This window comes from Vicugna pacos, chromosome 31, assembly GCF_048564905.1.
Source record: "Vicugna pacos chromosome 31, VicPac4, whole genome shotgun sequence".
Classification (NCBI taxonomy): Eukaryota; Metazoa; Chordata; class Mammalia; order Artiodactyla; family Camelidae; genus Vicugna; species Vicugna pacos.
In genome coordinates, this window is record NC_133017.1 from 12,202,400 (window position 1) to 12,224,150 (window position 21,751).

At 45.0% G+C, this 21,751-nt stretch overlaps 1 long non-coding RNA gene across 1 annotated transcript in view; it reads right to left on the bottom strand.

Moving 5' to 3' along the window:
- Positions 1 to 21,385, bottom strand: part of LOC140690662 (uncharacterized) — a 74,854-nt gene extending 53,469 nt beyond the window's left edge. The window contains exon 1 of the long non-coding RNA XR_012065932.1: positions 21,271 to 21,385. This is a non-coding gene — a long non-coding RNA (uncharacterized lncRNA). The remainder of the gene's footprint in view (positions 1 to 21,270) is intronic.
- Between the last annotated feature and the right edge of the window lie 366 nt (positions 21,386 to 21,751).

The following is a 21,751-nucleotide window of genomic DNA, read 5'->3' on the forward strand; positions in this document are numbered from 1 at the left end:
ACAGGCATCACTGGTTCCTAATTTTAAGGCGATATCACAGGGGTACAACAGGGCAGACTGGGCATTAAGTCCTCAGTGATGACAGCTCACGCCCCTGCTAATAAAGCATCCTTGTGTTACACTCCACACTGTCCATCACCCTCAGGGAAGGCTCTCACCTGTGCTTGCCTTTTCCTGCTGGTATTCATTATCCTGGTCCTTCAATAGTTTTATTTCACTGGGCAAACTACTTCCTTGGGTCAGGGGCTGTATTTCCTTTCCAGGGACAAGCCTATTCTTTTCTTGGCTTGGCACAAGAGGAAGAGGAGAGATTTGGGGAGGGTTAACAGTCAAGGGGAAACCATGTCCTCTAGTAAAGGGCCTTTTATAGCCCAAAGCACTCAAGGAAATCTGAATGTTCAAGGTTACCGGCACATCTACCCAAATCCTCCCATCCCATCCCTCAGTGGACCACTCTTCTGTTTGCACATTCAGTTATGGTTTTAGGCGATGTTAACACGGTTAATTCTCAATTGCAATGAAACGTTGCGTAAAGTTTTTTAAGAAGACTGTACATTCAATTTCCTTTGCTGGGTTAACCTTGTTTTCAATGAAATCTGGGGCCTGATTTTCAGCAGAGTCTGCCCTTCAGCTACAGAAGATGGTGACTTCTCTAAGTGCTTCCGTGGGGGCTTTGTGACTTTCACAGCATGGGCTGATTGAAGAGCTGGGTGACCCGAGTCTGCTGTTTCCTTGCCTTAAGGCTTCCGAGGCACTTAACAAAGCCAGCTATCTTCATGATCTTTATAATTCCAAATATAAAAATCCTTTGATTTCTAGAGCTGCTGAAGAGCTGACACTTATTTTCACCTCTATTTCATCACAATCCACTTCAGGTGGTTATTTTAATGTGTGTGGTGCTGTAACATTCTGGGGCTCACCAGTACGACTTAGGACTAATGGTGGGGTCTTTGCTGCCTTTGTGTGGATGAGTGATTCTTTATTTAAAAAAATTTAAAATTTAAAAAGTAGTCTTAATTTTTATTTTTTAGCGGGGAGGTAATTAGATTTATTATTTTTTTTTAAATGGAGGCACTGGGGATTGAACCCAGGACCTGGTGCATGCTAAGCACGTGCTCTACCACTGAGCTGTACCCTCCCCTCCCCAGTTCATTTCCATAACGCCATCCCGAGGTTCCGTCTTCTAGCACCACTTTCAGTACCAAGTATTTTAAACTGTATCCCTCAAAAAGCAGAGCTAAAGACATGAATGTAGATGCCGTTGAGTTTTTCAAGAAACAGAGGGGAGAGACTGGGGAACGAGAGATGAGCCAGTGAAGAAGGAAACATTGTTGAGTCGCTGCATCAGGCAGAAAGAACTCAGCTACACCAAGCCACTTTAAGGAGCAGAATGAGCGCCCAAGATGCGCCTGTCTGATGCACAGAACGTGGGGGCACCTGCCCACCCACTTGCGTGCCGACTGTGGGTGGTTGACCACGGGGTTGTCAGGGTCTCGGGTGTGCGAGAACTGAGTGGCTCCAGCAGTTTAGAGAAGCCCCAGAAACAAAAAGCAGACACAGGTGCCGTGCAGGCCGTGCTGCGGCCCGGAAGCCTCGCCTGGACGTCCGCTGCAATTACAGCTGGTGGGCAGGGAAGGCCGCCATCGAGGGAGGCAGGTGCTAACGTCTCGCCATTGCACTCCTTGAATTAATACAAGTGGAAAACTATCGAGTGGACCAAGAATAAATTAAGGCCCTGCGCCACCTCTGCGCTGGCCATCCTTCCCGCGGGGATCGAGGAGCAGTAAGGGCAGCTGGTCTCTGCGGTGCGGGGATCAAATCACAGGCTTATTCGTTCATTTAAACATCATGTGTTTTTTCTGAGTATCTGCTAATAACCTATATTGACTGATGAAGATTCCGGGATGAATTTTCAGACTTATTTTAAATTCTAACATATAGATATTAGGTATAATGTATATTATCTATCTATAATCTCCCTCATACGGGAAAATTATTCCTTTCTGGCACATTTTATAACGTGTCACATGAACCCACTCAGCATACATAACTGAAATTTCCCAGAGGCTGAAAATTCTGAGAAACGTCGTGAGTGGACAATAAACTTCCAAAAGGTCAATGAAATTCAAGAAAAAAGTTTCTTTAAAGGTAAAGCAGATAAAAGACCACATTCGCCCCCTGTTTTATGGATAATAGGATAAAGCTCAGTAATCTGAGTAACACTGACACATCTCTAAGACCACGAAAGGCCATTCCACCAGAGAAGGTAGTCGACAAGGTTTATATGGCTCGCAAAGGGCGAGTCTACGTGCCTCCTTCCCGGGGCAGGTGAGCAAGAAAAGACTGACAGTTACTGTTGTGTCTGCGGATTTTATTTCAGAAGAGTGTATAGTTCCTTCAAGGATTATGGCTTAGTCTTTCATTTAAGTATATATATATATATATATATATATATATATGTATATACACACACACCCCTGAAACAAGTTCCAATACATGTTTTGTACTACATTTACAAATCCACAATTTTTTTCACTCAAATTAGCTATGCATCTTTCAACAACTGCCATTTGTCTATTTAACTGTCAGTCTTTACTTCCTACTTCGTAAAGAGAAGGCATGATTGCCATTTTCACTAAGTCAGAAACAGTTACACTGTTTCTTACAGTAACAGTCATCAGTTTCATTTGCTGAAGCAGACAAATACAAGGTAATAGTGGACGTACCTGCTGAGAAAGTAATTTGAAATTTCGTCAGAGCGCCTTCAAAACAGACCATCTGTGGATTAAAAACAAAAGGATCTTTTATAAAAGAAAGGATGCTTCTGCAGAGAATGTGAAGGAGCCTAAATTCTTAATTCTGGGAGAGTGGCAAAGACTCAGCTCACAGGGCCGTCCCACAAGCCTCACAGGTGGGACGGCACAGGGTTGGTATGGACACACTTTTTTTCACATTCAAATAGGGTTTTTCTTGCTTGCAACTAAGCACAAAAATGTGTTCCATCTCATTAGTCATCAGGAAATACACACCAAATGCACAGAGTGATCCTCGCACAAACTACGAGAACAGCTAAAACTTTCAATAGTGAAAATTCCAAGTGCTGCCAAAAATGTGGAAAAAGTGGAAGTCTCATCTAATGCTTGTGAGAATGAAAATTAGTACCACCTGCTTGGAAAGCTGACACAGCTACTAAACTCAGAGTATGTGCGTATCCAGTAACAACTGAATCCCAGAAGTACATTCACCTAAACTCACATATACGTGCTTCAGAATTTATATTTCAGACTGTTCCTAGGAGCAGTTTTGGAGAGTGACTAACTGGAACCACGTAAGTTTTCATCAATCACTGAAGGAATATAAACACGTCAGTATTTGCCACCACCAAATAATGTATTGCAACTAAAATGAACAAACTACTACAGTAGCTAAAACATGGATAAATCCCACAAATACAATGTTAAGTGAATGACGCAAAAGAATGCATTTTGCAAGCTTCCATTTATATAAATTTCAAAAACAAGCAAAATGTTACTGGCGTGTGGGGGAGGGGCGTGGGGTGGGGGAGGGGCGTGGGTGGGGGAGGGGCGTGGGGTGGGGAGGCACAAACTACTGGGTGTGAGACAGGCTGCGAGGATGTGTTGTACAACATGGGGAGCAGAGCCAACTATTTTGTAATAATAGTAAATGGAGTGCAACCTTTACAGTTTGCATAGAAATTTATAAAAATTAAAGAAAAACAAGCAAAATGGATTTATCACACGTTATTACAGTGGTTCTTTGGAGGAGGTGTCATGGAGTGAGATGGAAATTAAGGCAGCGTCTGGAGGGCTGGTAATACTTCACTTTCCCATCTGGGTTGTAATTACACCCAGGGACCACTTTGTAATCATTCACCAAGCTGCATGCTTCTTGTTTGCAGACTTTTGTTTGTATACTTCAAAAGAGGTTTATTATAAAAGCTTTCTCTTTCACTGAGCTAACGTCTCCTGAACACACACTCCATCCAAAGACCTGCGCTCAACAGTGGGGAGAGGAGTCGTGAGCCATACAGAAGCCAATCGTGTGTTCGACAACGTGTATTCAGACTTGACTGTTAACTAGGCACCATTCTAGGCACTGAACACACAAACATTCCTGTTCTGATTTCTCCTCTAAAAGAATTTTCAATTCTTGTGGAGGAGACACACACCAGACGTCGCAACATTTACGATGACAATGCATGCCACGGTGGAGAAGCACACGGTTCTGTGCAGTGCACACTGAGAGACCAGCCCACATCGGAGGGTCAGGGGAAGGTTTCTCCAAGAAAGGGAATTACAGTTCAGCTCTGAGCACAAAGGAGAACCAACCACCTGGAGAGGGAGTGAGAACTGATGGACAGTAATGAGCCTGCCTGAGCGCGGACTTTACAGAGGGCTGTCCTGAGAACGATCTGTGTGCAGAGAGAACGGACCGCCGGGCCCGGGAGAGGCCCAGAGAGCCTGGAGAACAGACTGAGCATTTCCTCAGTTTCCCCAGAGAGCGACGGAAAGGCATGAGCCAGCAAGCTGTGTATTGAATTTACACTCAGATGACCACCTTCACTATAGACACGCTGATGTGGCAAGGGGTGGCGAGCACTTTTGGCAATGGGCAAGAGAATACATTTGCAGGCTTTCGTGGGCCACCAGGCCTCCATCACAACAACCCGACTCTGCTTTTGCAGTGGGAGCGCAGCCAGAGTAAATCTGTAAATAAGCAGGTGTGACTACAGCCCAGCTCCATGTTGCCTTGGGTAACAGGTGGCGCGGTTTCAGGCTGTAGTTTGCCAAACTCTGGATTGGAGAAAGGGAGCAGGACCTGGATATATTTACTACGCTCATGTAGGGGTCTAGTTAAGACACAAAGGGAGCTGGGTCTTGGGTATCGGCGGAAAATACAATGCATATACTGGCTGTGTTTACCAGCCCCCCCACCCCCGCCCCAGGTCACGTAAGATGTCTCCCATTCTTATTTTACTCTCTGTGAAGGATCCCAAAGCCCTCTCCAAGCTTTGGAAAATTCTGTGGGACTCCCATTCACGGGGTTATTTTGGCTCTGGGGTCCTCCCTGTGCCCACTTATTTCCAGTATGTGGGTCACCACGCCTTCCTGATCAACAAGGTCTTTTTGTTTCTAGAGTAACTCAAGTTCAAATCTTCCCATTCAGTATTTTTTCCATCATAATATCTGCTTGCAAACAATTTTTGAATAGGCAAACATCACTGAAACTTGTTTAAAAAAAGAAGTGGTTTATTATAGAAACTCAAATGACTATGCATAATTTTCATCCACATTGTCCTCATCACAGTGTTGAAGCTCTCTTAGAGTTATTAATATATTAACAAACCCTTAAAATAATTTTAATTAACTCTAGTTGCATGTACTATATAAACTTGGAGTTTTCCAGGATCCAGCTAAACTTCAAAATTTCATTGTAGGCAAGAGATTAGTTTTAGCTCAATTTACTTCTCTATGCCTATTTTCTGGGTATTTTTCAAGAATTTTTATCTTTGTTTTATTGTTTTGTTCTGTTTATTTGTCTTTAAGTCAAGATTAAGAAAGCCACGTGTTAAGCAGATACACAAAACTGTATATAAAATAAAGAAGGTCCTACTGCATAGAACAGGGAACTATATTCAGTATGTTGTAATAAATTTTAATGGAAAAGAATCTGAAAAAGTATAAACCTCTTAGAAGAAAACACAGGCAAAACATTCTCTGACATAAATCTCAGGAATGTTCTCCTAGGGCAGTCTACCCAGGCAATAGAAATAAAAGTGAAAACAAACAAAGGGACCTAATTAAACGTATAAGCTTTTGCACAGCAAAAGAAACCATAAGCAAAACAACACAACAACCTATGGAATGGGAGAAAATATTTGCAAAAGATGAGACTGACAAGAGCTTAATTTCCAGAATATATAAGCAGCTCATACAACTTAATAAAAAACAAACAACCCAATCCAAAAATGGGCAGAAGAACTAAACAAGCAATTCTCCAATGAAGACATACAAATGGCCAATAGGCACATGAAAAAATGCTCAGTACCACTAATTGTCAGCAAAATGCAAATCAAAACTACAATGAGGTATCACCTTACACCAGTCAGAATGGCCATCATTCAAAAATCCACAAATGACAAATGCTGGAGAGGCTGTGGAGAAAAGGGAACCCTCCTACACTGCTGGTGGGAATGCAGTTTGGTGCAGCCACTATGGAAAACTAGGAATAGACTTACCATATGACCCAGGAATCCCGCTCCTCTGCATATATCCAGAGGGGCCCTTAAAGAAAAAAGATACATGCACAAATGTCCACAGCAGCACTATTAACAATAGTCAAGACATGGAAACAACCTAAATGTCCATCAACAGATGACTGGATAAAGAAGTTGCGGTCTACTAATACAATGGAATACTACTCAGTCATAAAAAAGAATAAAATAATGCCACTTGCAGCAATGTGGATGGACCTGGAGATTCTCATTCTAAGTAAAGCCAAAAAGAGAAAGAAAAATACAATATGATATCACTTACATATGTACTGTAAAAAAAACCAAACTTCTTTACAAAACAGAAACAGACTTACAGACATAGAAAACAAACTATGGTTACTGGCACAGGGGGTTGGGGAGAAGTGGGTGGGAAGGGATAAATTGGGAGTTTGAGATTTGTGGATACTAACTACTATATATAAGACAGATAAACAAATTTCTACTGTATAGCACGGGGAACTATATTCAATATCTCATAGTAACTTATGGTGAAAAAGAATATGGAAATGAATTATGTATGTTCATGTATGACTGAAGCATTGTGCTGTATGCCAGAAATTGACACAACATTGTAAACTGACTAGACTTCCATAAAAATATGTATCAACAGCAAAAAAGAATATATATATATATATGTATAACTGAATCACTTTGCTGTACACCTGAAACTAACTCAACATTGTCAATCAACTATCCTTCAGTGAAAGAAACAAAGAGAAACAGAAAGAAAAGAAAGCCATGCATTAGACATTATGGCCTACAAGAGAAAAAAAAAGACAAAAAGTAAAATTTTGGGGTCCCAAGTGACAGAAATTTGCTTGTTTGAACAAGAGTGAATGCATAATCAAGAACTCACAAAAGGGAGATGACACTGGGGAGTAAGACCTGGACGTGCAGAAGCAAATATACAGGAATAAAGCAGCTGTGGAGGTTGGGACACATGCAGGAAGCTCCGCAACGCGCCTGCTGTAGGAACGTTCTCTCAGGGCTCTGCACCTGCTGGGAGGGACCACGGCCTTGCCCTCCATCCTCACGTTGGGCTGCGCATGCCTCAAAGCCCTGGAGGGATGCGACCGACGAGCTGGGCTTCGGTTGTGAGACTGTTCCCTGGCTGCACTGGACCAGACAGAGGAAGTGACTCTGCCTTTGATTACACAGTAGGGGTGACACCAAGGTTTAATTAAGATCATCCATGCAGGGGGAGCAGTGTTTTCCTCCGAGTGCTGGAAAGGAGGAGCAGAAGATGCTAAGAACATGTTTATAGGAGCAAAAACATGTGCAACCAATGACTGTCCGGACCAGAGCATCATGAAATCACAAAGGTTTTTCTTCTTCTAGCTTTAAAATATAACTGATGTATAACGTTATGTACACTTAAGGTGCACAGCAGGATGATGTGACTTACACATACACTGCAGAACGATTACCACAATCAGGTTGGTTACCACTCCCATCACCTGATCTAGTTTTTGTGTGTGTGATGAGAACACTTAAGATCTACCGTCTTTGCAACTTTCCAGTGTATTTTAGTATCATTAACTATAGTCACCATGCTGGGTGTCACACCCTTAGAACTCACTCACCTCATAACTGGAAGTTTAAGCCATCAAGATGGGTTGGTTCTGGTGAAGTCTCAGTTTAGGTTGAAAAGGAAAGAGTCTGAACACTTGGCCATGAGTGGACGTGCAAGGTCTCCTGAGAGCCTCTCAGCCACATTCCCTGGCGCTGGGGAGAGACTCAATGGCAGTCGGAGTGCAGAAGCTTCCAGGGAGAACAGAGGGAAGGATTCAGGTACGCCTGACCGGAGGCTGCTGGTGTGGAGCAGCCAGAGCTGTAGCAGGGCGTCGTCTGGATTGGTTTGGGGGCGTGTCTGGCTTTTTCTGGTTGTTCCTGAGTTGGAAGAAGGAGGGCAAAAGAGAGGGAACTGGCAGTATAAATTCTGGCAATTCTGGGACAGTTGCTGCAGACATGAGCTCCCTGGAGTGGCTGCTTGACAGGTTGTGAGTCACAGTTCCACAGTCAAACTCCCCTGACCGTTGCCGCTTGTCGAGCTGGCCTCTCAGCATCCCCGTTCAGTGGTTCTCTAATTTGTGAGACATCGACCAACTCAGGGAGACCAGAGGGTCAGATCGTCCCTGCTCAGCGCGGTGATGTCACAACCACGGACTCGCAGTAAAGTGATGTGCGGTAACCCGGAGCACGCAGGCCCTCAGTGGGCTGGAAGCTGGGCCATCTCTATCCGAGATGTGCCGTCTCCCTGAGGCTTTGGTTTCTGACAGTGTCTCACTTTCAGTTATCCAGGAATTCCATTTTTGATAGGTGAGACATAGCCCCCCCCAAAAAACTTTTAAAGTTTCCCCACCCAAATCAAATTAAGACAGTGCCCTGTTTGTACCATAATCAGCAGTTTCATGGAGAAATTTAGCTACTATCCATTTGAAGCCCGATGGTGACACCGTATTAGCTTGTTAGGGCTGCCTTAAGTGCTGCGATCTGGGTGCCTGAAACCACAGACGTCTGCTGTCTCGCAGTTCTGGAGACTGGAAGCCTGAGCGCGAGCTGCTGGCAGGGCTAGTACCCTCTAGGGGCTGTAAGGGGAAGAGGTGCACCGGGCCTCTCGCCTGGGCCGCCGATACTGGACGCCTTCTAACTTTGTTGCATCGCACAGTGTTCTGTGTGTGTCTGAATGTCCTCTCCTCATAAGGACCACAGTCTCTGCATTAGAGCCCACCTCAGTGACATCATTTTAACTTCATTACCTCTGTAAAGACCCCATCTCCAAATAGAGTTCTGTCTCTAAATAAGATTCTAAGTTATGGGGGTGATGGGTTAGCGAGCACTTTAACATGAACTTTTAAGAAGAAGCTAAGGTGGTGATCTCAGAGATTATCTGAATGAAAAATATAACCGATTTTTTTCCCCTTCTTTCAAACCACGGTCTAAATGTTCATATTTTAATGGCCTTTTCAAACTCCTCCATAGATTTATCCTTTGGATTTTAGTTACGATCATAACCTTGGTTAGGGTTGAAAGTATGGCATAATGATCTGAGCATTTACTCAGCTCCCATAAAATCTGTTTTTGCATAAGACGAAAGCTTTATAATAATATCTACCTCTTGAGGGGTTACAGTTGTATCTCAAAGTTCCGTAATCTATTGCACATTTTTTTCGATAGGGTTTTCAGTAGAGATGAGAAACCCTCTTTGTCACCAAAGCATCCCAAGGTCAAAATATTACCCCGAAGCATATGCCTGCTGTTTGTGTCTACTTTCATAGCCTGTTGCTAGTTGTTGACAAGCTCCAGTGAAAGCAGCAAGTTCCAGCGGCTGAGATGGTCTAACCCCGGGTAACTCAGCTCCACGAGAAACGTCGAAACCTCACTGCTCACTGTAGCTTCAGCCCCGACTCAGGTGCAAAGCCTTGTGTTCCTCGTCTTAGGAAAACAGCCTTTCCTGAAAAACATTAACGTTGATACGTACTCCTGGGAAGGTGACAGTTTTGTTGATGGCCATTAAGTCTTTTTTTTTTTTTTTAATACTGAGGGTGAAAGCGTGATGAGGGCTAGTGACGGTTATGACACAGCCTTTCGATCTGAGACCTTCAACTACAAGCTTTTCTTCTGGCTTCAAAAGACATTGGGGAAAGTCTGGGCCAAGTGTGGCTAGGCTCTCTCTCAACCTTAATAGGCTTGATTCCAGCATTTGTTTTCTACATCAGTAGCATTTTTCCCAGTAGAGTGTCAATACAGTGCCAGGTTTTATGTGGGATACTGTCAAATATGATGGAGAAAGGAAACACGCAAAGCCGACAAAACGTGATTATGAAGAGAGAATTTCTCTAAAACCGCCAAAGACAGTCCATTTGGTGCGCATCTAATTTTACGAGTTTTATTTATAAAGTGAGTCTCTCCCTGTGTACCTGTTAGTCTTCTATTTCTTCAGTAACAAACAGTAGCGTTAAAAAAAAAAAACACCCCAATTTCTTACAGTTCTATAACTCAGAAGTCTGACAGTGATCTCACCCGGCTAGAAATTCAAAGAAATCGGCAGGGAGGCGTCCTGTTCCGGAAGCTCTAAGGGAGAATCTGTTTCCCCACCTTTTCCAGCTCCCAGGCTGCTTGGCTCTTAGCTTCTTCCTCCATCTTCAGTGTAAGCAAGGTTGCGTCTCTCCCACCGTTCCTCTCGAGTGACACCGAACTTTGACTTCCTCCTCCGTCTCCCACTTTTAAAGATGCTTGTGGATAAATTGGGCCCACCTGGAAAATCCAGGCTTGTCTCCCTAATTTAAGGTCAGCTGGTAAGGACCCTTCATTCTGAAGCTATAATTACCCTGTGACGGGACATCCCTGAGGGGCATCAGCCTGCCCAGCAAACCCTGGTAAAGTTACTGGGGTGGTTTTCAGAGTAAGAAGGTGCATGTTCAGTAGCGGGGCCAAGGTTTGTAATGAAGGGCTGGGAGGTAGAGACACTGTGGGTTATTTGAATATTACCACCTGTGTTATTTATTTACACTGAGGCAGAAGTTGCACAAGACCGGCAGGATTTAATCACTGCAGAAAGAACAGCTACCAGGCTCTGAGACTCTCCTTATGACAAACATTTTTACACAGAAGATGCAAAATGGAAGCAAACAAAAGAACAAAAAGGGACGGAAAGAAATGGCCTGGTTCCCACAAGGATGCCCGACAAATGGAAGCCAGAAACAGAACCGAGAAGAGCTGACTGCGGAGCTCAGCGCAGGGCGGTCGCCCCGCAGGCAGGCTCTCCCGCGGCCGCAGGGGGCAGGCACGGGGCTGGGGCGGGGCCGGCGGCAAACGACGCGAAAATCTTGTCTTGGAACTTCTGGGAAAGCTGCAGAAATTAAAACAAAGCCCTCCTGGATAAGAACAAACGGAGCCAATTAAGACTGCCGCAGCAAGAGGCAGCCACCCCACGGGCTCCCGGCAGCAGGCCCAGACAGCCGTACCGCGGGGAAGGGAGCCAGCCGGCAGAGGAGCGTGGCCTGGAGGAGGCGGGTGGGGTGCTGTGGTGGCGGTGGACCTGCCTAAGAGGGGCAGGTTTGGGGAGCGCTCTTGCATATTTAACTTTCTCTTCTTGTTTCTGGTTGTAAGATGCTAGGGAGGCGGCCACTGTTTATTAGGTCTTAACTGTTCTAGAAATACAGCTAAAATTTGCAAAACCTAATAATTAAGATTTCATGAAATTACGGTCCCTCTCCAAGGCCCGTTTACCTTTGGCACTTAACAGACTCACTACACAGGGCCGTGGAAGGGATGGGCAGCCGTTCGCCCTTCACAGCTTTAGCTACTTTAGCTGCTCTGTGCGATTCCTCCAGAAAGCAGGTCTTGCTGGGGTCCGAGCTGTTCAAGGGCTTTCCACTCGGCCCTTCCCATCATCCCAATATCCTTTATTCTGACTGATACCAGAAAACCCATTTGTGTTACAGAATCTCTTTCAATCCTCTTAAGCCCACAGAGGAAAAGTCTCACTAAGCCCTTCAAAGACCGGCCCTTCCCACTGCGTGTGAACAGCCTGATAGATCGTCTGCCCAATTTGTCAGTGTCGTTAGTGCACGGGTGAGCAAACAGGCCCATTCCCACATGCCCATCTCCCTGAATCTCTGCATGTAAGTCAGGAACGTCCACCAACTTAACCATGTTTATCACAGTCACCATCCAGTCACAGGACTGGATTATAAGTCCGCGCCCCCAAACTAAGCGCAACACTGAACCGTCAACCCGCAGTGAACGTGCGCTGGCCAGTACGTTCCCTGGCTTAAGCCTTACATTTCAAGCCCACATGGACTGCCCAGAGCAGAGCAACGCTGATGCTATCTCGTGACCCCTTGAGTACACAAGCTGTGTCTTTCTTCCTTTTTTTTTTTTTTAAATTGAAGTACAGTCAGTTACAATGTGTCGAATTCTGGTGGGCTGTCTATTTTTTTAAGAAGACCTTTCAGGATTCTGTCTAGACTCAATGTCTAAATTGCATTATGAGCCTGACCATGGAAATGAGATGAGCTAGGAGTGGGACCTGAGGAGAAACGGCATAGACGTGCGAAGCGAGGTCCCCAGGGGTCGTGACCGGAAGGCTTTCCTGCAGATGGTGGGTGGTGCTCTCGGGCCAGAGGGGGGGGTGACAGGGCTGCCTCCCCCAGTTCCACACGGCATTTCCGTCTGCTCAGCGCCCTGATTCCACGTCTCCGAGCTTCCCTCCGTTCCCACCATGCTCTTACCTCAGTGTAAGGGACCCACTCACTGTAAGCGGCTCTAACGGGACTTTGCTGGTGGAGCCTCCTGCCCTGGGTCTGGTCTCCAGCCCTAAATGACCTGCAGTTACAAAGATTTCATTGGTTCTTCGTGTGAACATTTATTCTTTTTTTTTTTTTTATATGAAGGCACACTGGGGGCTGAACCCAGGATCTTCTGCATGCTAAGCATGTGCTCTACCACTGAGCTACACCCTCCAGCCAACATTTATTTTGAATTGTATGTTTACGGATACAAATCCCTCTCTTCCCTAAGGATCGTCTCTGGGGCTGTGGTGAGAAGCAAAGTGATTGCATCATCTCTTTCTCTGCTGTGGTTACCATAGCAACCAAGGCACCCTGAGTAAGACCTGCAAAAACTTCAGAAAACTTGATGCCACCTGAGTTGATGGATTAGCCACACCCCCACCCCCACCCCCAGCCCCAGCCCCAGCTGGCTACCCTTAGGCTCCTCCAACACGTGAGCAACCCAGCTGTGAAACCCTGTTTTGATGATCTGTTTTGGGGGCCACCTTGATACCAATTAAAGTACCAATCTTAGTGCCGGCAGGAACAGCGGTAATCTCACATTAGGATGACCCCAGGTGGATTTGTTCAAGGAATTTAGCCAGCGTGTGGGGAGGGTTTAGGTAAAACACGAACTAAAGGTTCACCTCCCAGGACTTGTAAAGCAGTGTTGTTCCCGTGCTTACCCCTGAGGGCACGGGGGTGGGGGGCAGGGGATGAACAGTCCTCGGCGTGCAGGGGAGACGCATGTGGAGAAAGCTAGGCGGTGGAGAGGGAGGACGTTGGGAGGTGCCCACAGGCAGGACCAGCTGGACCGCGGGTGCGGGGAGGGGTGCGGGGGAGGGGAGAGGAGGAGTGGCACCTGCATCCTCTCTGCCGCCTTCTACCAGGCTTTCCTGTTGTCCAGCGGAACCTGAAAGAAGGAGTGGGACTTAGCCCACTGAGGTGGTCTATACAGGTCAGTTTTCTGGCTCACGGATCAGCTTGGAGAAAGGTGGAAATGGATCTGAAAGGGCAGTTGGAAGAAATATTGTTTATACCCACATTTTAGGTAGAATTTCTAGATATTGCAAATGACATGTCCATTAAATTAACCAATGCTTGTTCACAAGGCCACATCTAGCTTCAGATGCGACTTGGCTGATATTATACCGTTTAGCTAAGTGGCAGCGCGGCCCCTTCCATATCTGAAGTCTCCATCTCTCTCTGCATCTGGCTCTGGGCGGGCACGGAGGGTGCACAGGGTGGGCATGGAGCCTGGGTTGGACCAGAAGCGGTGGTCAGGGCACGGCAGGTGGACAGGTCCTGCTGGGCTCAAGAGAGCAGACTGAGACGGCAGGAGGCCAGCGGGTCTGACGGGGCCAAAGCGGAAGAGGAGTTTGGGGCGAGGAGGCAGGAGGCATCTGGAGCCAGTGGGTCTGGAGCTGAGGGGGTTGTTGGGACTTGGGGGGCAGCTCGTGTGGTTAGGACTTCAGTACATAAGAAGGTGTGAGCATTTAAGTACACGGAGTGAGGGTGACAAAATCGGATTCCCTCGCTGCCACAGAAGGGGGAAGGCTAGAATTAACCCTGTCGAGCTGGACTGGAATTGGAGGCATTTGTGTAAACTCACAGGTGTAAATGGCTAGACAAACAGATAAGTGGGTAGATACACAGATAAGGACGCAGTGAGGATTTCTGTACATGTTTACATGTGAATGTAAGGGAGTCTGAAAAAGTATGTACTTGCGTCCTGGGCTTTACAGCGGAGGAAGCAAGAAAGCTAGAGATGGTCTGAAGGAGCGTGGAGCAAGAAAAACTCGGTTTGCTATAATCTGACCTAAACTGAAAAACAGGCAAAGACCTCCTTCAGGAGACTGCAGTTGTTGGAGCCTCCCTTCCCTTCGGATGGAGCAGTTGTGAATGGGAATAGATTGGTGCGCTCGTACCGAGGAAGCAAACCATGCAGGCTGGATAATGCACCGCACATTAAAAAAAAAAAAAAAAGAAAAAAGGAAGCAAGTCCAGTAATTTTCCAATGTCACACACATACAAGTGACAGAGATAGAGTAAGTCTTACCAAACATCGTATCAAATCTTTCCAATCTTAATGCCACAAAGGGCCGACTCTGAACTTGTGAGATGACAATTTTGCCTTTATGTCAAAAATGGAGATACTAACTACGATGTATAAAATAGATAAACAGCAAGGCCCTTCTGTACAGCACCGGGAACTGTATCCAATACCTTGTAATACCCTGTAATGGAAAAGAATCTGAAAAGGAATATAAATATATATGTGTGCATGTGTATATATATACACACACATAACTGAGTCACTGTGCTGTACACCAGAAACTAACACATTGTAAATTGACTATACTTCAATTAAAGAAAAACTAAATTTTTAAAAAATGGGAAAAAAAATCTTTCTTTCTCCTTTGAATTTTTACGCTTTCCATTCTGTATTTAAATAATTAAATGGCACGTAAAACTCTGAGGGCACCATTCTCAAAGTCTGCAGGATATAAAGGATCTCAGAAACATGCGAGTATGAATATGAATATATATTTGATTTCTGGGTACCAGTCACGTTTATTTTACCGCTTGGCTGCCTCGCACCCGACAGCAATGAGATCACAGCTCCTTTTTAAAATAAAACCTTGGATCTTGAACTGAATTTTATTACTAGAAGAAATTTTTGTTACTTTCTTTCCAATGTTTCTTGTTCGTTTTTGGTTCTGAATGAGCTGCAACAAAGCAGGTTTGAGAGCAAGTGGTGAGTCTACTCAGCTGTGTAGACTTGACCATAGTCACATCACAGGGGAGAAAGAATATACCGGATTTTGACATGAAGTGTTCCCAGAAGGACAGTTTGCACACTCCGGTCTAAAGAGGCATTACTTAGGAGTGCTTTGGTTTCTACCGTAGTCTTTGAAGTGAAAGATAGTTGTTACAAGATACTGAACGCAGTGCCCTGTGCTGTGCAGCAGAAACTTCTTTTAAATCTATTTTTATATATAGTGGCTAACATTTGTGATTCTCAAACTCCCAAATATATCTTGTAATAACCTTTAATGAAAAAGAATATGAGAACGAATATATGTATGCATGTGCATGACTGGGACGTTGTGCTGAACACCAGAAATGGACACTTCGTAACTGATGGCACTTCAGTTAAAAAAAAAAAAAGGAAGTGGAAGATGGAGTTGCACAAACACTGTCTGGTTTCACTCAGCCTCAGGTTGACAGTGATGGCTTGTCACGAGGGTGTACAAGTTCACGACACAGAGGGGTGTGTCCTTTCTCTCCTGGACTGTGGAGTTGAACCGCCCGCCCAGGATCCACTTTTACGTTTATCTGTGGAACATCACTTAAAAACACGCCTTAGTCCACAATACAGGATGGGCTTATTATTCTTGCCTTTAACCACCTTTTCCAGTTTTCAAAATCAATAAAAATTTTAAAAATGATTAAAATTCAAATAAAGATTTTCCACTGGTACTAAATAAAACTTGTACTCCCAGGAGCAGCTCACTGCACTGTGAACAGAGAAGAACAGAGCCCGCTGGATCCAAGCTGCTGTCTGCACCGTGCGCATCTCACAGTCCAGCCACTAACTCGCTTTTACTATTGCTCATTTCTCATGTGCGGCAACAACCACACTCTTTCATAGCTTCAACAGACGAAGAGGCAAACAAGCAGTATGTGGACATGACATTTATGGGTACACTGAGCATTATTTAAATTACACAGAAACCAAGCTGTTGCATTTTATGCATTGAACTCCAAGTGCCGGGCAGACTGTTTAGTTGTAAATGGCTTAAATTTACGTTTGTATATTTGTAATCTAAAACGGATTAACCTAAATTAATACTCACACTTGTATTTTGTTTTCAAAATTGTGAATGTTGTTATTTTTACACATGGAATTACAGTAAAATATATTAAATTACAAATACAATCAATGTTGCCCACTGCCTTTAATTAGCTTAAGATTTAAATTGAATGCTATCCGTGGACATTTTGCCTAAGTTGTAAAAAGGACTCAAAAAATATGTTATTTTTATCTCCATGAAGTATCACAATTTAAATGAAATTTGTTAAGGAACAAAAGTGAATAATAGTGCTGGCTCCTGAATTTTAACTCATTTTTGTCACATTTTAATTTAGAAAAGTTGGCAAATGATATTGTCCTTAATGTACACATTTCTAGATCTTGAACAGTGGCAAATTCATAAACCTCAGTTTGTAATTCTGCTTTAGAATTGTTGATCAAAATGCGACACAACCACATCTCTAACTGAGCATCTTTATAAAATAATTTTATATGTATGTGTTTATATACAGTTACATTCACATACATATTTTTTATTGAGTTATAGTCATTTTACAATGTTGTGTCAAATTCCAGTGTAGAGCACAATTTTTCAGTTATACATGAACATACATATATTCATTGTCACATTCTCTTTCACTGTGAGCCACCACAAGACCTTGTATATATTTCCCTGTGCTATACAGTATAATCTTGTTTATCTATTTTACATTTTGAAATCCCACTCTGTCCCTTCCCACCCCCCACCCCCTTGGCAACCTCAATTTTCTTTTCTATGTCTATGAGTCTGTTTCTGTTTTGTATTTCTGTTTTGCTTTTTTTTTAGATTCCACATATGAGAGATCTCATATGGTATTTTTCTTTCTCTTTCTGGCTTACTTCACTTAGAATGACATTCTCCAGGGATATCCGTGTTGCTGCAAATGGTGTTGTCATTTTTTATGGCTGAATAGTATTCCATTGTATAAATATACCACATCTTCTTTATCCAGTCATCTGTTGATGGACATTTAGGCTGTTTCCATGTCTTGGATATTGTAAATAGTGCTTCTATGAATGTTGGGGTCCAGGTGTCTTTTTGAAGTAGGGTTCCTTCTGGGTATAAGCCCAGGAGTGGGATTCCTGGGTCATATGGTAAGTCTATTCCTAGACTTTTGAGGAATCTCCATACTGTTTTCCACAGTGGCTGCAGCAAACTGCATTCCCACCAGCAGTGAAGGAGGGTTCCTGTTTCTCCACAGCCTCTCCAGCATTTGTCATTTGTGGACTTTTGAATGATGGCCATTCTGACTGGTGTGAGGTGATATGTCTCACATACATACATATGTATATAAATATTTATGTGTATATATGTGTGTAATAAAACAAATAAACTAGTATTGGTGACCTAAGAATGTTTTTACTAAACCCCTAAATTAGACTACAGTAATATAATTTTTCTAAGACGTACTGAGTAACATGAGATACATCTTGATGTCTTTGTGGAAGTCTACAGAATGCCTCATTCCATATTATCTGCACACTTTCATACTGACATGGATCAGGGAACGTCAGAAATCAGACACAAGAATGCATTTACGTGTGACGACAAGAAACTGCACGTCCGCATCCTGCGTCAGCACCGTCCTTGGTTAGGGAAGCAGGGAGTGTGTTCTGAAGCGCCAAGAAGGGGAACAAGTGAAGGCGGGAAACAGAAGGACAAGACAGAGGGCTGCTAGCTTGAGAGAACGAAGTTGAACGCTGGTAACATGGTCAGAAAGAGCACGGCACAGACTTGAGGTGTCGTGTCCATGGTGTGACCTTGGCGGTTTTAAGAGACAAAATATAAAGGGTTAGACCTAGAAATGCCTCAGGTGTCTTCAGGGGGGAAGGCGGGGCAAAGGTCATTATTATGCCCTTATAATGAAGTCCCAAGAGATGGAGACATTGACCGAGAACCGGAGGGCTAGACCGTGCGAGAAAATCCCGAGGAAATGCAAGGCACTTACAGAAGGACATTCCTGTTTCACCTTGAAGACCAAACCTCCTGCTCAACATACCCCTCAAAGCAAGACCACGCAGTGTGTCTCTGGCGATTTTGGGAAGAGAGGCCAATATCCAGGGGTACAGAACACGTCAATGAGGACATTTTCTATTCATCGTTAGCGAGGGGCCCTCACCTTTCTGCCAAAGCTGACTTTTTTCAGGTAAGCTAAATTAATTAAAAAATAAACAGGCCTATGGTTTTTAAAACTAGGCTCTCTTATGCATTATTGTCTTATATGTAAAAGGCACCCTCTTCGTGACAGAGCTGAGGGCATCACTGGGCGGCTGAGAGTTTCTCCAGCAGAGTTTTCCCCAAAAGACGTGCCACCCCAGAGACTACTCATGCTTTACAGTCTTTCCCTCTGACCCTGCAGTTTACTTTCTTCCCCCAAATGTCTCTCTCCTGTTACTAGAGCTGGTCACAGCTCGTCTGCTGGCACTTCCTCTGCTTCACCTAGGGGTCCAGGGCAGAGGTCAGTGCTCCTCTTCCTCACCCATTTCTTACACTGTCTGTGTTGGCACATATGAAAACCAACCTCTATCACCTCAGAAACTTCCTCTGTAATTTTCCTAACACACATGCACACAGACTTTTCTTAGAAATACTACCAAGGAGGTGCAGTTTTTTAAGCAGTGGGTGCCACCTCTGGGTAGTTCTAATTTCGAGAAATCGCCCCCATTCATCTTTTCCACCTGCGGGTCTTCAGCTGGTCTTCAGCGTTTGTTAAGTGTCCACCATTGGCTGGAAACAGCAAAACGCACGGAACAGGACGGTGAGAACAAACCAGAAGTAGACCCCACCTTTACCAAACTGCACTGGAGAGGAAGAGGGAGGCATCACACAAAAAAGGCAGGAAAACAGCTGTCAGCCAGGTGTCAGCTGGAGTCTCCAGGCTCCACGAGATGCGCTGAGCTGGACTCTCACTCCACACCAGGGTCTGCCCTCTCCCCGGCCCGCGGCCCCTTGCTGGACCTGTCTGTCGCGGTGTTTGTCCCCAGGACTCATCGCCCGCCTCCTCCCCCACTTCTCTGTTCTACAGGGAGTAACGCAGGTGGGACCAAGGACACTTTCCCTAAGTCCCCGCCTAGAGGGAAACAAGAAATCACACAGTTCCTCTGCCCCTGAGAAAACTTGGAAAGAATTTCAAGAAAGACAGGGGAGCATTTTACACTGCACTTCAGAAGCTGCGTCAAAGGTAGCATCATTTAGAGGTTTGTCTTATGACTTTTTAACGTCCCTAAAGTTTCAGGGAGACCTGGGGTAGAGCTGGAGTCGTCCCAAGGCCCCTCCGCCAGCAGCCTCTGTTCTGTGTTGGGGGGAATGTGTTCCGTTGTCGTTTGTTATCAGTAAGATGTAATGGGACGTAATACACGTTAAAAGGGGATTTATTTTACATATAAATTTGAAAATAATAATAGTATTTTTCACCTCTTTTGGTCTAAGACCCAAATCTTATCTTAAAACATAAGACAGAATGTCAGAATCTCATATTAAGATTCTAGTTTTAAACATTTCTCCTTGTTTTCCTGTCAATATTGACACAGTGTGTGCTGGGCTGATAGCAGCACATGGGTTTAGAGTTTTTATGCGTCCTTGTGTTCAGAACCTTTTGGAATGGGCGTGTCCAACCGATGCCAACTTTTAACTACCACTTTGCTGGGGGTTATTCGGTTTACGCAGGTCACATGAACGCACACCCCTGGCTCGGGCGATTGTTAGTTTGTGGCTGGAAATTTCACAGAAGACATTTTGTTTTGCGTTTTCACTCTATTGGGATCAAAGGTCAGGATGGTCTGACTGGCATGGCTGTTTCTGTTTTCGCTCTGCCTGTTCAGCCACAAGTCCTCCTTGGAGGGTCTAGCCTCCCAGTCTGCTCAGACCACAGGACTGCAGCCTGCCCCCTGCTCAGGAGGCTTGAAACAACACACAGGAGAAACACTCCTGAGTGTGGACAAGACCGGTCCTCACTCCACTCACAGAGAAGGAAGCATCTCTGGGCATCTCTGCACCATCAGGCAGTGTCTCTGCTAAGTTTCCAGTCCCCACTTTGAGGAGTTAGGGACCACCAGGCAACTGCGTGTAGGCATGCACTTTCTTATATCCCTCACATTTACTGTTGGTAGAAACTACATTTAAATGAAGGAAGATAAACTTTGCCTGGATCCGCATCACGGTTCTTGCCAGTCTCAGAGCCTTTCATTTGGCTCTGTCCTGACCAGTGAGCTGGTTCCAGCGCCTCCTCCGACACACGCTGCGGACCACGTGGGTGTTGCCAGTCACTGCACCACCTCACAAATCTAAGTCTCAAACGATGCCTCTCCCCGTGTCCTCCTCGTTCCTCCAGTGCAACTTTCTGCAGCTCGTATTCCCACAGTTTTCACCCCAGTTGGGCACTCCAAGCAGCTGAACCTCACAGCTTCTGCGACCTAACACACACCCCAGAGAGTCAGTACTCCTTGTTACCTGGCTCCGAGTTTATACTTAAAATCATAGCCTTGAACACCTTCTCAGTTCCCACAGGTTTCTTTCTGGAGAATTTATGTGCCAGAAAACTCCGACCCTAGTTTACTCACCTTCCTGGCTTCCCTGCTATGAACCTGAACAAACACAGAACACTTTTCCTGCTTGCAGTTCATTCCTACGGCTCCAGGTGCGCCCTCAGGTCTACCCTGAAACGCTGTGACTGTCCCACAGGCGGCTCACTCACCCAGTCGTGGGGAGTTACTTAAAACATCTCATCCCTGTTAGTATTCCACACATTTCTCCTTCCTCACTCTCAGCTGATCTTCGCCTCTAAGAAAATGAAAAACGTAACAAGAGAATTTCATCGTCATTGTCTCTAAGTCTAACAACTTACCCACACTGAGATCCGTGTACGTTTTTATAAAGCAGAATCCCCATGTGTCCTGCTCTCCTTCCCAGGAAGGGGCTGAATTCCACAGCATCTTTCTCCGGGTCCAACAGTCTCCCTTGGACGGGAGTATTGGCTCAGCAGCACGCAAACGTGCCACGGCACTGCCACACCCACGTCGTCCGCGGCTCCCCCGCCCGGCTTGCCCCGCCCGCAATTCTGTTCTCTCTTGTTACCGCTTAACCAGCTCTGCCCCTAACCACAAGGAAAGCAGGTGACAGGCCCAATCCAAAACGAGGTTCTCGATCTTTTCGCTTCATCTCACACGGGTATCTGCAGTGTTTATTTTTTCCCCCTCTGTCTGCACTCAATTGTTCCCTTGGAGAAATGGTTTAGTCCATGGTGTTAAATATCGTCTGTATTCTGCTGCATCTCAATGCACCGCTTTTTACCTGGCCGCCGAAGTGAAGTTCGGGCTCACCCACCT